A 15,701-nucleotide genomic window follows, 5' to 3' on the forward strand; every position below is an offset into this window, starting at 1 on the left:
AAATATACATTTATTTCTTCACGCAGGTGTAAAAATCAAATTGGCGCCCCTTTATATAAACTTTTCTAGAGCATTACTTGGTTCCTCCTAAAATCACAAGGGTAGTCCAGCATGCACACGAAATTTTTTGAATGCCCCTTATTTTCTACTGGTATAAAGTACATCAAAAATGACGGGTTGGAACAGTTTATTTGATGGTGCAGCCATGTGAGCGGGCCAAAGTCTGAAGCCTGGGCCTAGTGTCAGAGTGCTTATATCATCTTTATTTATTAGATATCCTATAGACGTAAATACACACTCGGTTTACTCTGCGCACTTTGCACATCACGTTCAGCGAATGTCACCTCCCTGTGCCTTGTATTTATTGTGATTAAAAAAAAAAAGCTTCTGTACGCCGACATTGAGGCTCGGTTTGCAAGCCACCGTCTATCTATCTATAATTCCAGCAATCTCTGTGTGTATGTTTGTATGTTTGTATGTTTGTATGTTTGTATGTTTGTATGTATGTTTGTCTGTGACCGCTGTTTCTCGACAACTACTGGTCCGATATACTTGAAACTTGCCAGGTATATTGCTGGGGACCCGAGGATGTGCCTTTTCAAGGTTTGAAATTAATCGGACAAGCAGTTACCGAGCTATGTCCAAAAAACGATTCAACCAATCAGAGAGCAGCGAGCTATCACGTGTGCCGAACGTGGCGAACAGACTCTGCCTCGGACGGCACATTTGAGAGCGTATTCATTTATTTCACGTTTGCAAACTATGTTGGCGCTATGTTGGCGTTAAACTATGTTTTAAAACAAATAAAAACTAATTTGCGATTCATCGTAACTGCGATATACGACCTTCCGGAGCTCCCGTGAGAGCGTGCGCCATTACGGATAGTAATTCAATTAAAAACATAAAAACATTGTCCCAATTCAGTCAGAGCGAAGGGCGTTGTTTTAAGCGAAGAGCGTTTTATTTTTCCCCTTAAATTCAGTCGCCGGACGGTGAAAGCTTTTTTTGGGGGGCAGCTACTGGCAGCGACGTACGGCCAATCACAGGACACGTTGTTGTGTCGACGTGCCGTGTTGTTTTCCCTCGCGGTTTGGAATGTTTTTCCTTTTCATTTCTTTTCTCTTCCTTACGGAAGTACGGGCATTTCCTTAAATTTGCGATTCTTTCGCTTTCCTGCGCGTTTGGGCACGCTATGGCGATTTCTTTACCAAACTCCGAAGCCGTTCGCTTTGGACCAAACCATTTCATGTAAATAGAGGGGGGGGATTGTCACCGTACTCGCAAGCCGTTCGCTTTGGACCAAACCATTTCATGTAAATAGAGGGGGGGGGGGATATAATTTTAGATATAGATATAGTACGGGCATGCCCTAGTAATTCTAATGTAAGAAACATATTTACTCTTCTTTTGGGTCTTCGGAGTCCTCAGCGTCTTTTGGGTCCTCTGGTTCATTTGGAACTTTGGGGTGTTCAAGATCTTTTGCATCCTTGGGATATTTTGGGTCTTTTGTGTCCTCTGGATAATTTGGGTCCTTGTGGTCTTTTGGGTCATTTGAATCTTTTGGGTCCTCTGGATCTTTGGGGTCATCGAGTCTTTTCAGTCATCTAGGTATTTGGGGTATTTTGTGTCTTTGGGGTAATTTGGGTCTTTCGTTTCCACTGGGTCCTCAGGGTCTTTTTAGTGTTTTGGATTGTTTGGTTCTGTGGGGTAATTAAGGGTCTTCGGGGTATTTTGGGTTTTCAGGGACTTTTTGGTCTTCTTTTTGATTATTTTTGGTCTTTGGGATATTTCAGTCATCAGATTTGGGATATGTCAGCATCAGAAGAGCGCAAAACATGGATCTGGCACCATCAGAAAAGTGCAAAGCATGGATCTGGCACCATCAGAAGAGCGCAAAACATGGATCTGGCACCATCAGAAGAGCGCAAAACATGGATCTGGCAGCATCAGAAAAAAAGCAGAAAACATGGATCTGGCAGCATCAGAAAAGCACAAAGCATGGATCTGGCACCATCAGAAGAGCACAAAACATGGATCTGGCACCATCAGAAGAGCGCAAAACATGGATCTGGCAGCATCAGAAAAAAGCAGAAAACATGGATCTGGCAGCATCAGAAAAGCACAAAACATGGATCTGGCATCATCAGAAGAGCGCAAAACATGGATCTGGCACCATCAGAAGAGCGCAAAACATGGATCTGGCAGCATCAGAAAAAAGCAGAAAACATGGATCTGGCAGCATCAGAAAAGCGCAAAACATGGATCTGGCACAATCAGAAGAGCGCAAAACATGGATCTGGCACCATCAGAAGAGCGCAAAACATGGATCTGGCACCATCAGAAGAGCGCAAAACATGGATCTGGCAGCATCAGAAAAAAGCAGAAAACATGGACCTGGCAGCATCAGAAAAGCGCAAAACATGGATCTGGCAGCATCAGAAAAAAGCAGAAAACATGGATCTGGCAGCATCAGCAAAGCGCAAAGCATGGATGGATCTGTCGAGAGATCTTGGCCGTTTTCTCCAAATTGAAAAACTCTTTGTTTGGTTTATCAAGTTGGATTTTGTCCATCCATAGTCGGACGAAAGATCCGTTTGCCTGCTCCTTCACAATTTCAGCCAGTAATGTCCTTTTCTCTGCCAACAGCTGGACATTCTCGTTAGATATTCCATCTTTTTGCTCACAATCATGAATATCATTTTTTAAAGCAGATATCACACCGAATGTGTTACATGTTTTATACGAGCAGTATTGTTGGCAAAAACACTTAACTTGGGATTTTGTGTAATCCCGCCATTGTCTTAGATTTAAGAAGGAACACTTTTGCAATTTACAATCTTTCCATACTATTCTAAAAGCTTCTTTGAAATGTGCACTTTGTAAAAGTTTAACATTGAATGTCCAATATGCAATTTTACAAACATTATTAGGTAAACGACAAACCACAACGACCATGTGATGGTCGGAAAAACCAGACGGCCTTTTGTAAGAAATCTTGGCAAGATTTTCCATGTCACGGTTGACATATATTCTGTCCAAACGAGCCATCGTCAAAAGATCCCTTGAAGGACAAACCCATGTATATTGACGGATGTTATGGTTTTGTACCCGCCACACATCCACAAGTTTAAATTTTTTTACAAGCTGTGCCAAAGGCCTTCCACTGGCCAAGTTGTGGATCGAGGGTACAGTTGTCGACTCCCCTCAGACACGATAACATAGACATGTCAACGGTGCTTTAAAAACCCGCTAACTTATCAAAAACGCCGCTTCTTTCAGAGTTATCACTGGGGGCGGTTACATTAGACATGAAGATCTTTTGATTACCACAGACATTAAACAACTCTTGCCAATTTCTCTACTCACACACTCGCTCTCTATGGGAGCAGTAGGGGGTCATATCTTCCGTTATTATTATTACCAATTATTATTGCTAATATTTATGTTAGATCAGGGCACTGAAAAGATCAGACCATGCCTCAAAATTTATAATTCCCGATAATAAAAGTTACTTTCATAATGGTGTCAGGGAGTGGAGGAGGGCGGGGAAGGGGCACACACACACAGACTCTATTGCAAGTCACAAAAGCCCTTGGGGAGGGGGGGGGGGGGATGGGATATTGTTTCGTAATATCATTAATATTTTGCTAAGATCATGAGTGTTATTATTAATTTTGCAATGAGAAGTTGTTTTGGAAAAACGCCACGAAAGTCCTTGGAAGAACTCCATGTTAGCGGCCTGAAGGGTCGTGTTATTAACCCCTAGGGGGCACATAGACTGCAGTATATCTTCGGCCAGGGTCGTTCGTCGACGTGATAAACATAGACTAATGTCCGGAATCCTCCAAATTGATTTCAATTCAGTGTTAAACAGCATTAGCGACTGTTTATATAATATTTTTACTTCTGGTAGAGGAGCTCCCACGAAAACGGCACGATAAGCTATTTACAAACGTTAACATTGCGTTTGTTCAAGGACGCTGAACTGTGTAAGCAATAGAGCTCAATACCAAAAACCCCGAGTATGTTCGTTTGCATCAACAACTGAGTGGCATATCTGGAGAAGAACTGAACAACCAACATGCAGTGTGGCAGAAATCATGTCACGGTAAAGCAACACACAAACAACACATTGAGAGAGAGACAAAGCTAGATATGACAAAGCGATTTCATCCCAAGAGTCAAGTGTATTGTCATACAGAAAAGTTGGCGGTCGTCCTCACGCGTCCCAAACATCTAACACCCCAAACCAGGCAAGCTCTGCATCTACCAAGATCTCGTTATCCTCCTTGCGAAAACAAACACTGTTTCTTCTGTCAAATAGAGAAGATTTGTGGTGATAAGACAGAACACCTTGTTACTTGTCGAAGTTACAATGTTGGAGTGTCAACGCAAGACATAGTTGATGTTAGTGGGAATGAACGGTGGACAGTAAACCTAGCGAACCTCATAACTGGTGGCGACTTTATTTCAAGAGATATTAAATATCACAAACGTTGCCATCCCACTAACTGGCACAAGTACAAACAAGCTAAATAAAGAGTCAGCAACAGAGAACCGTCAGCTGAGGCAGAAAATACAGTGGAATTTATTTCTGCAGAGATCGAGTTCAGTGGCGAATTGCGGGACTCTCCAGATCAAGGAAGCATCTGAACACGATACAACCGCATGATGCGCGATCATGGCATTCCAAACCAACAGATCACACGTGCAGTGCTCCTCACCAAAATAGAACAACAAATGTCGAACTTCACAATTACGGAAGCAAAAGGAAGAAAACCTGCAGTCATTTATTCTAAGGAAACTGTTCGGTCAGCAATAGATACTGCTGTGGAAGTGTAACTCAGTGTAACTTATTGGTTGGAACTGGTAACTAACCAAGGTACGAGCAGGTGGTCGTAAGAATGTCAGGAATGCATCTCGCCCTGTCGAAGCTGGGAGTCCTGTTGTGTAGCTTTAGCACGACCCCGGGCTAACACACATTCCCAAGCCCGTACTATTGTCTTTCATCGGGATGCAAAGTGGATGAAGCAAATTCCCAGCAGGGAGGAGAGCGGGCTGGTGCCAGTGAGGCGACCAGTAACGTTTGCAGAGAACGGATTAGAAGCAGCGGAGAAGGGATTACGATTTCAGCGGACAGAGGATTAACTGAAGTTTGCCGATATAAGCAGAAGAGACTTGGAGTCAAAGAGCACTTGCCACGAGAAGCCCTGCCCGACGGAATGAATGCGTACCACGGGTTCGGCGCTGCAGCCACGAAAGAGGGACTATGCGGATAGAGTTACCTGGTCCATTGAGTTAAACAGTATTATTTGGTAATGGAATGAAGTGAATAACCAGTTAATAAAGTTGTGACCTTTTGTAAAACCTGTTTCCGACATTGGCGTCTTGAGTCTCACCCTACACTTCCACGACAATCTGGAGGCACCGCTGAGATTTCGAGTGGACGTCGCCAAGGTAAGCATGGCGTCTTGGGATGGTCCATTACGAAATACGTACTTGAAGTTAATTCTTCGAATCATGGTGGAGGATGTGTGTGTGGGACTTGCATTCCATAGGTAATCCAAGGAGTGTAAACGTATTTTTTGTCATGACCGTCCGAGGTAAAAGTCACAGATGGAACGTTTTAAATGATTCTATTATTCGTGTGCTTGCGAGGATATGTATATTATACGCTGGGTATTAAAAGCCTTACTCTGTTCTGGAGGCGAATAGGCCCATGAGTGCACCATGAGGCGATTTGTTTGCCGGTTCGGTAAGGTTCGGTAAGGTCCGTACACGTGTACAATCGTGTACACCCGTTTTAAATAAATAAATAAATAATTTTTTTTCAGTTTTCCCGCCATGTCTAAAACTCGTTTGATTACAATATAAATTAATGACAGACAACGCCATCTCATGCCGGTCCAGAATTATTGTGAAAGATGGCGATTGGATGAAAATTGCATACCGACACTCCCTCACTGTCCCTCATTGTTCCTCATTTCCATTTCGGCTACCTGTCTCTTGCTCCCGCTCCTTCTCCCTCCCCTCCCTCTAGTTCCCATTGGCGGACGTTTTGCGAGAAGCAAAGCGTTTTGCAGGAAGCTTCCAGGAAGCTTCCAGGAAGCAAAGCCAGGGCTGTTGCTTTTTCGTGTTTTTCCTCTGCTCCCTGTGCTTGATATTTAAATCCCATTCGAATGTCAAGTAAATCGGATGGAAATTGTTGTTGGAACTTGTTGGAACTTGTTGTTGGAACTTGTTGTTGGAACTTGCTGTTGGAACTTGTTGTTGGAACTTGCTGTTGGAACTTGTTGTTGGAACTTGTTGTTGGAACTTGTTGTTGGAACTTGTTGTTGGAACTTGTTGTTGGAACTTGCTGTTGGAACTTGCTGTTGGAACTTGTTGTTGGAATTTGTTGTTGGAACTTGTTGTTGGAACTTGTTGTTGGAACTTGCTGTTGGAACTTGTTGTTGGAACTTGTTGTTGGAACTTGTTGTTGGAACTTGTTGTTGGAACTTGTTGTTGGAACTTGTTGTTTGAACTTGTTGTTTGAACTTGTTGTTGGAACTTGTTGTTGGAACTTGTTGTTGGAACTTGTTGTTGGAACTTGCTGTTGGAACTTGTTGGAACTTGCTGTTGGAACTTGTTGTTGGAACTTGTTGTTGGAACTTGTTGTTGGAACTTGTTGTTGGAACTTGTTGTTGGAACTTGCTGTTGGAACTTGTTGTTGGAACTTGTTGTTGGAACTTGTTGTTGGAACTTGTTGTTGGAACTTGTTGTTGGAACTTGTTGTTGGAACTTGTTGTTGGAACTTGCTGTTGGAACTTGTTGTTGGAACTTGTTGTTGGAACTTGTTGTTTGGAACTTGTTGTTGGAACTTGTTGTTGGAACTTGTTGTTGGAACTTGTTGTTGGAACTGTTACATATTTATGGGAATGTATGTGAATTACTATTCAGGTCTTTGCTTATCAATGTGTAGGCGATTAAGGGTTGTTGTGGTTGGAGGGTCGGGAGCCCTTCTGGAAAAAGAGACCGGAAACGGAAGAAGAAAGACACGAGGTCGAGAGAAGCGACGAGGATTCTTCCTCCTCGCCCCGCTCTGACGAGAGGTGGGATCGATATTGAGCCGTGTGGAAAAGCGGCGTTCCCAAGCCCGTCTGGCGAGAGGAGTTACCGGGACGGGTACCTACCCGGTGGACACGTCAAGCTGCCGTGGGGCCGTGCACCGACCCAGCGTCTGGCACCGTTCGCGGCACCGTCTACAAAGACGCGTACGGGTCGCACGTTGGGGCCTAACACGCGTTGCAAGCGGCGTGTGGCTTTTGCCTGCTTTACAGTACCCGCTTCGCGTGGCCAGGAGGGGGCTGCAGCCGTGGTTCCCGGTACGATACATGCCCAGTGGAAAAACGTCCACCCGGGGTTCGTTCAACCGCCCGAGTGCGGCGAAGCCGACCATCATCTTGGTCAGGAGGGGCCCAGAGACATTGTGAGGGACAGAGACCAAAGGGGGTTGTGAGTACAAAAGGGGACACACGTATGTAAGATGGCCATCTTAATCATCTAGGGGATTGATTGTTGAGTGTGAATTGTGGATGGTGGATTGCTTGGGGAATATATCCTTGATTGTATCATTGAAATTGTATGGTATCATTACCATTGAAATATATCATTGAAAATCAGTTTTCTCTTGGGTGGAATTCATAGGGATTGCGTTGCGAAAGCGCATATATAATACCACTTTCTGGCGAAGTTCCTCTCACGGTCCGGGGGTCACCGAGACCAGGTAGTCACCGAGGGGACCACGTAACAGAACTTGTTGTTGGAACTTGTTGGAACTTGTTGTTGGAACTTGTTGTTGGAACTTGCTGTTGGAACTTGTTGTTGGAACTTGTTGGAACTTGTTGTTGGAACTTGCTGTTGGAACTTGTTGTTGGAACTTGTTGTTGGAACTTGTTGTTGGAACTTGTTGTTGGAACTTGTTGTTGGAACGTTTTGGGAACATTCAAAGTTGGGTTTTGCTAACGTTTCCACAACGTCGCTACAACGTTTCACTTTCGTTGTTGCAACGTTTTGCTCCAACGTTTTGGGAACATTCAAATGTTGGGTTTTGCTGACGTTTCCACAACGTCGCTACAACGTTTCACTTTCGTTGTTGCAACGTTTTGCTCCAACGTTTTGGGAACATTTAAATGTTGGGTTTTGCTGACGTTTCCACAACGTCGCTACAACGTTTCACTTTCGTTGTTGCAACGTTTTGCTCCAACGTTTTGGGAACATTTAAATGTTGGGTTTTGCTGACGTTTCCACAACGTCGCTACAACGTTTCACTTTCGTTGTTGCAACGTTTTGCTCCAACGTTTTGGGAACATTCAAATGTTGGGTTTTGCTGACGTTTCCACAACGTCGCTACAACGTTTCACTTTCGTTGTTGCAACGTTTTGCTCCAACGTTTTGGGAACATTTAAATGTTGGGTTTTGCTGACGTTTCCACAACGTCGCTACAACGTTTCACTTTCGTTGTTGCAACGTTTTGCTCCAACGTTTTGGGGACACTCAAATGTTAAGTAAATCGGATAAGAATTCACGAGTTATTTAATTATTAGCGATTAATGAAGTACTTATTTAATTAATTACATTTCTTATTACATTACAGTAATTACATTACAGTAATTACCTGAGGTAATTACAGTAATTACAGTTCCGGTAATTACAGTAATTACAGTAATCATTACAGTAATTGCAGTAATCTTATTACAGTAATTACATTACATTAACTCAGGCACCTTTTGAGTAAGGAAGCTGATATTTGGACATGACACTGACCAAGTGATGTGGCTGTCAAGGAAAATTTTGATTTATTGATTAATCATTTAATAAATTAACTCGTTGATTTATAAATGACTTATTTAATTAAAATTCCTCAGAGATACATCTTCGGATGAAATACTTGCAGATTGGTTATGCTATGAGCCAATTGATTAAGGAAAATATTTTGTGATGGCTATATTGGCAATTTCGTGGCCATATTCGTGGCAACTCAGTTAGTGCCACTGCACCTTTAAAATGCATCCCTGCGTTCATTTTTCGATCGATTGAGTTGAAATTTTGAACAATCGGATCTGGACTGTCGTTGTTAACGACTCTAGCACGCACCCGTCCAATCAGGATGGAGCGGTATGGTCCCCGGATTATCACTGCCCGCAGTTTTAATTAGTTTTACTTTTTCTCTTGGTCATATAATTTGGAAGACATGCATGTCATGATATAGGAAATGTTTGTTCTGTTGAACGGAATAAATGTTGTTTATTTGTGTGGGTGTGTATTTTTTGTGTATTTTGGATAAATTTTCACGACTAATTCCAGTTAACATCCTGCAAATTTGCTCGTTTGCTGGCCGAGTCGAAATTGCGTTGAGTTCCTATGGCATGCGCCATTAAAAGCGCTGTGTAATGGTTGAGCTCCCTTTATTTCGTTTTGGTCACGCGGATGAGCAGACAAAATGACGAATGCTGCGGCTGGAGCAGTAGAAGCGATGTTTTTAATTGAAACGATGTAATGAGTAATTAAAAGTGGGAGGGGGCAACACCACGCATACCTCTTTTAAGGTGTGTATGAACCCTGGAATAAACGTGGGAGGGGGCAACACCACGCATACCTCTTTTAAGGTGTGTATAAACCCTGGAATATTTCAGCAATCAATACAATGCTGAAACTATGTAAGTTAAGTTAATAAGTAATTTAATGAGTAACTTAATGAGTAATTTAATGAGTAATTTAATAAGTAATTTGATGAGTAATTTAATGAGTAACTTAATGAGTAATTTAATGAGTAATTTAATAAGTAATTTAATGAGTAATTTAATGAGTAATTTAATAAGTAACTTAATGAGTAATTTAATGAGTAATTTAATGAGTAATTTAATGAGTAACTTAATGAGTAATTTAATGAGTAATTTAATAAGTAATTTAATGAGTAATTTAATGAGTAATTTAATAAGTAATTTAATGAGTAATTTAATGAGTAATTTAATGAGTAATTTAATGAGTAATTTAATGAGGAATTTAATGAGGAATTAAAAGTGGGAGGGGGAAACACCACGCATACCTCTTTTAAGGTGTGTATAAACCCTGGAATATTTCAGCAATCAATACGATGCTGAAATGATGTAATTTACTGTGTAAGAGGGTCGACCTTGGGTTTGTTTGGGTTTTGTTGTTTATTTTTGTGGGTGTGTATTTTGGATATATTTTCACGACTAATTCCAGTTAACATCCTGCAAAATTTGCTCGTTTTCTGGCCGAGTCGAAATTGCGTTGAGTTCCTATGGCATGCGCCATTAAAAGCGCTGTGTAATGGTTGAGCTCCCTTTATTTCGTTTTGGTCACGCGGATGAGCAGACAAAATGACGAATGCTGCGGCTGGAGCAGTGGAAGCGAATTTTTAATTGTTCAATGATTATTCGATATTGTTATGACTTATTGTCAATAGGTATACTAAGTGGCCATGAGGTAGCCTGTTGCTTTGTACAGTTTTATTCTATTGTTGATTATACCACATAGCTGTGGTGATAAAGGAAATGTTCGTTTTAAATAGATGATTATGATAGGACCATGACTATAAAATCATGATGATTATTATGAATGATATCATAGGGTTCAAATGCAGAATGATTGCATGAACTTGGGAAAGAACTTTCAAGCCCTATGGGATAAATTGGGTGTTACAAGCGATGGAGTTTCAAAATTTAGCATGATTGAAGGAATTTTACAGTCTTATTTCAGGAGTTTTACGAAATTTATATTGCCAAGAGATTTGGGTACTATTAAAAGAAAAATGATGAGATATTTTTCCCAAAGAACTTTAATATCTGCCATCCATTTTGGCGGTCTCACGAATGAAGGATGAGTTGCCTTTAGTGGTTGCAAAGAAAATTTGTGAAGACCAGGCAAAATGGGAAAAAATAGGTCAGATTGACATAGGTCAGACCCCTAGGACAGAACAGTGATTCGTCAATTGACATGAGGTATGAACCAGAGGTGACGACCGATGAGCTTCGATCTCAGTCAATGGATGGACCTGTCCTGACATCATTGGGGAAAGGGCTTATGCAAGGAGTCATCCAAAATGATTAATTTGATTTATTGATGAATATTGATGAATTAATTGAAATTGAATAATTGATTGAATTGTTGATTGATTGAATCTAATTGATTGAATTTAATTGAATAAATTTAACTGGATAAATTGAATTGAATAAATTAAATTGAATATATTGATCGTTTGATTGATGAAAATGCGGTCTCAAGAAAGAAGCTTTAATATCTTTGTGAGATATTATCAATGTGAAGACAACCTTGGAAAATTGAGCAAGGTGGTGAGTTTATATATAGATATATATGTGCGGTTACCATTGTATGATTTCCCCTTCAACAGAGCGGACACCTGAGGATTCACCCATTTCATACTGACCCTCTGGCTCATCTGCAAATACTGATCTGTGAGATTGGATTGTGCAAAAGCAACAGGTGAGAGAGATTCTCTGGAAATCACCGTTTGAACAGGTGGAGAGATCCTTCCTTGAGGTACGAGAGAAGCTTTAGAGGAACAAACTACAACACATCCAACGCTACTTTGATAAAAGGCAGAATGGGAAATGGAGCCTGCAAGAATACACAAGGACAACCAGAGATTCCACAAAAAGGTACTTGTACACATCATATGTACGACCGTTATGGTGCCGAAGCTATAAGGCACGTCGAGAATTGGTATTTGTGGACAAAGGGACATGATGAGGAGTTTCCAAGAGATGGTACATTTGAGCGAAGTCGATTGGAAAGATTGGAACAAAGATTGAAAGCCAGGAAGAGACAGAATCTAACGGTAGACTGGCTTGCATTCCATCTTTGGGATGGTGAATCCAGACAACGGGAACAGCAAGAACGGATAACGGATCTAGAACTTAAAATAAAAAGGATACAGGATACAGTGGAGGAGACAAATGCACAACTGCCCTCGAAATTAGGAATGAAAGGGACAGTTGTCCCATCTGATTTCCAGTTGTCTCCCCAAAAAGGACGGTACAGAGAATTTTTTCGTGTTTCGGGAGATAACGAGAGATTGCAGTGGCAACTCAGGGATGTAGAGATGCAGCCCAGCAATACAAGTGCACAGGTGCACAGACCAGGCGACGACAGAAACCGGTGTTTCAAGTGTGGACGGATGGGACATTGGAAAAGAGGATGTCCGTATACCAAAAGGAAGACAAGTTCATAGGGTAAACTAAGATCAAGGGTAGCAGTGCTGACCGATACCTCAGACAATGATTAGGCCTTCATTGCGGCAGGTCCCAAATGACGATTGGCCTCAACAGATTAGATTACTGGACAAACATGAATAACTGTCGATGATTCTTGTGTCTGAAAAGGTTTTCGGAGCAAGAATTATTCATTTTTTCTTTTGCTTGTAAGCAAATTAGGAATTAATTGATCAAATGCCGAAATTGGATCTTTTATGTTGGGCACAAAATTTTTAATTTACAAAGTTGGAACAATTGCTTTGCAAATTTTTGAAACCAAGTGACAAGAGTCACATGATGATCAGGTGGGAATTTCGGACTAGTGTTCCGCATGATTGATAGGTCAGTGGTCGACTGACATGCAAATGGGTGTGTAGTCAAATTTGGATAAATTATGGTGGGAACTGAAAGGGTAATTTCAATGTGACATCCTAGGGGTTTTCTAAAAATAAACTTTTTGGTCCATTTGCGTATTAGCATTTATAAAATTGAAGGACGAATTTTATGAAAATGAAATAAAACTGACACCCATCCTGATCTGTAAATAATGGTTCCAACGCAAACAAATATGCATAATGCATGCGTGTGTGTGTGTTTTGTGTATCAATGTTTGTGTTTGTTGTTTTTGTTTTTGTGTATCAATCTTACAAGATTGTTGACACCGACAGTGTGCCTTGTCTGAAAAAATAGATAGTTCCATGGGGATGGGATCGCATATCGAGAGAATTCATAAAATAAATAAATAAATAAAAAAATAGAAATATAATTTGATTATGAAAATTATCACTTTTGTCAAGGGAGATGGAGAATAAAGATTTGATTTGCTGAGTTATGAGCAGCCATTCATTAATAGTAAAAAAAAATTGGAAGTAATCTTGGGATTCCATTGTGATCGAATTTATATGAGAATCAAAGCTATTTATGGATATGAGCTTCATAAAAATGTGGGAGTACAAAATTAGCCAAATTTTGGAGAGGTCTTACACTGACTTCCCAGAGTACTCTGCTCATGGATTTTTATATATATAAACTTGAATTTTATCAGCATATAAATTGTGCTGTATGTATGGATGTGGTTTAGGCATAGATGATATGGGAAAATAGTAAAGAAAATTTTGCTGGTTTGAACTATTGTGGGTTTTCAGTTCTGGAGTTCAAACAAAGTCACTGGTTAACAGATGAGAAAGGATAGTAAATAAATTATTCGATGCTGGGCAAATTAAGTACGATATTACTAAGACTTATGAGAGCTATTGGTCTTCCTTACAGCAGTGGAAAATTATTGGAAAAAATTAGATCCAACATAATGAATCTATAAAAGAATGTGATAGGGATAATATCCTCAATTTGTACTAATTATTTGATTGTGGGTAAAGGAATTAATTTATCGTAGTGGATTGTTAACAGCAGCCTGAAAATGTCCTGAGAGTGTGCATCCATGTAATCAGAAATCCCAGATTTGTTTTTACAAACAACATTTTGGTAGAGGTCTTGTGTGGAACACTTCCTTGGTAGATAAAGAACGGTACTGCATGCTGGCAGCCACTTTTGCGGCCAGCTAGGCCAAACAAATTGAGAGGAAATTGTAGTTAAATACGTAAGTTACACATGGCTATTTGTAAAAAGGAAATTTGTTGAGATGGGAAACATTTTTCGAAGGTTTATTAAAGTGTTATAATATGACATGTGGCAAGGCAAACTATTGGATGGGAAAATTAGATCTGGCTATAGAATAAATTTATTGACCCCTTGAAGTGAATTCTTCGAATCATTGTTTCACTGGCATTTTTTTTTGTTCAAATTGGAAATAGTTTGGTAGAGCTTTGGTTAAAACCTTTGGTTGCGGTATCTTGGAACGAATTGATAAACCATAGGAGATTGATAAGAATAGAAACAAATATGGACCCAAAATAGAAAGTTGGATTCATGCCTCTCATTGCAAGCAAGCACATGGGGCTAAGGTGGACGATCCCACAGAAAATGAGGCTGCACCTAGCAGCCCAGCAGAACATTCAGTGGCAGATAAATGATAGTCGTGATTTACAGTCATTTGAATTACATTTTAACACCCCTTGCATTGATAAACATTACATTTTCAACATGTGATATTCCTACTTGGGATAGTGACATTTATTTGCCTACATGACATACAATTACCTGCTGATATTAATACAACATGAGTGAAAAATGTATCACAACTACACTCATGATCAGGGGATTGAGTTCAACCCCGGGAGATAGGGGGATCAGGGTAAGACAAATAATCTGATTTATGTTACATATTAAGGGATTTTCTTTATTTACCTTTTAGGAAGCTTGTTAGTTTGGTATATAATGTTGAATGTCATCGACATATAATTATGTCATAGGTATGAATATATACAAGGAGTAGCAGACTTGTTTGTTGGTTTAGTAGTTATATTGGCAATTGTTTTAGTGGTGGCTTGCTTGAAAGCCTTAGTGACGGTGTGTTTGAATAAGGTAACCAACAACACGATGATAACGCATGAAGTGACAAATGAGGAAAGAAATGTGGAACCAGAAAAGGAAGACTTTTATGGCGACATAAATACTGAGATTAAAAGATTAAATCAAGTGATGTTGCAAATGAATACAGTAGAATTAAGATAATGGCATAACGACAATGTTATGAGTTGTGTCAATTACAATATCAGTGAACTCATATCACCACGAGTGACACACTGTTAGGAAAAAAAAAAGGGGAAAAGAAAAAGTGGAGAGGAATTATGGTACATTATGCTTAATTTGTTGGTTTGGGAAAATTTTTGTTGGGAATTAGATATTCCTGTTTGTGATTGTAATCATATACAATTTATTTTCTTAGAGTAGTGCTAAAATACCTGCACAAGTTAATTTTTGAACTATATTAACCTGAAAGCAATTGTGGATGCTATTCTTAGTTTAGTAGCAAAATACATACCTGATTGAATATTATTTGTGTGACGCATATAAATGAATATAACTTTTTGAATGTTGTAAGTGAAAACAACAAATTGTTGAATGTGAAACTGTCGGAAGATATACATGATTATGCTGATTTCATGGTAAGATGTACCCTATCTGATTCAGTGTGTGTGGAAAGCAGATTCAGATGTGACTGAGCATAAGGATAAGACGAGATCACATTTTGAAGGGAGTGCTAACGGAATTGGGAAGAAGTTCGAGAAAGAAAATTTGTGGCTAAAAAATGAAGTTAATCATGGCATACACCCTCTTTCTCAAAGAATGATGAAGACATTCTCCCGTGTAACTTGGAGATGAATGCTTACCTTCACCAAGGAAATTTATGTGACCATTTGCCTGGATCACACTGCAACATATGAAAGAAAGGCGATCACTTACTCTTGTTCGAAGGCTTCGAACATTCATCACATCAGAAGTTGCAGGACAACGACATTTTAC

This window comes from Myxine glutinosa, chromosome 8 (assembly GCF_964187855.1).
Source record: "Myxine glutinosa chromosome 8, kmMyxGlut1.1, whole genome shotgun sequence".
In the NCBI taxonomy this organism is placed as follows: Eukaryota; Metazoa; Chordata; class Myxini; order Myxiniformes; family Myxinidae; genus Myxine; species Myxine glutinosa.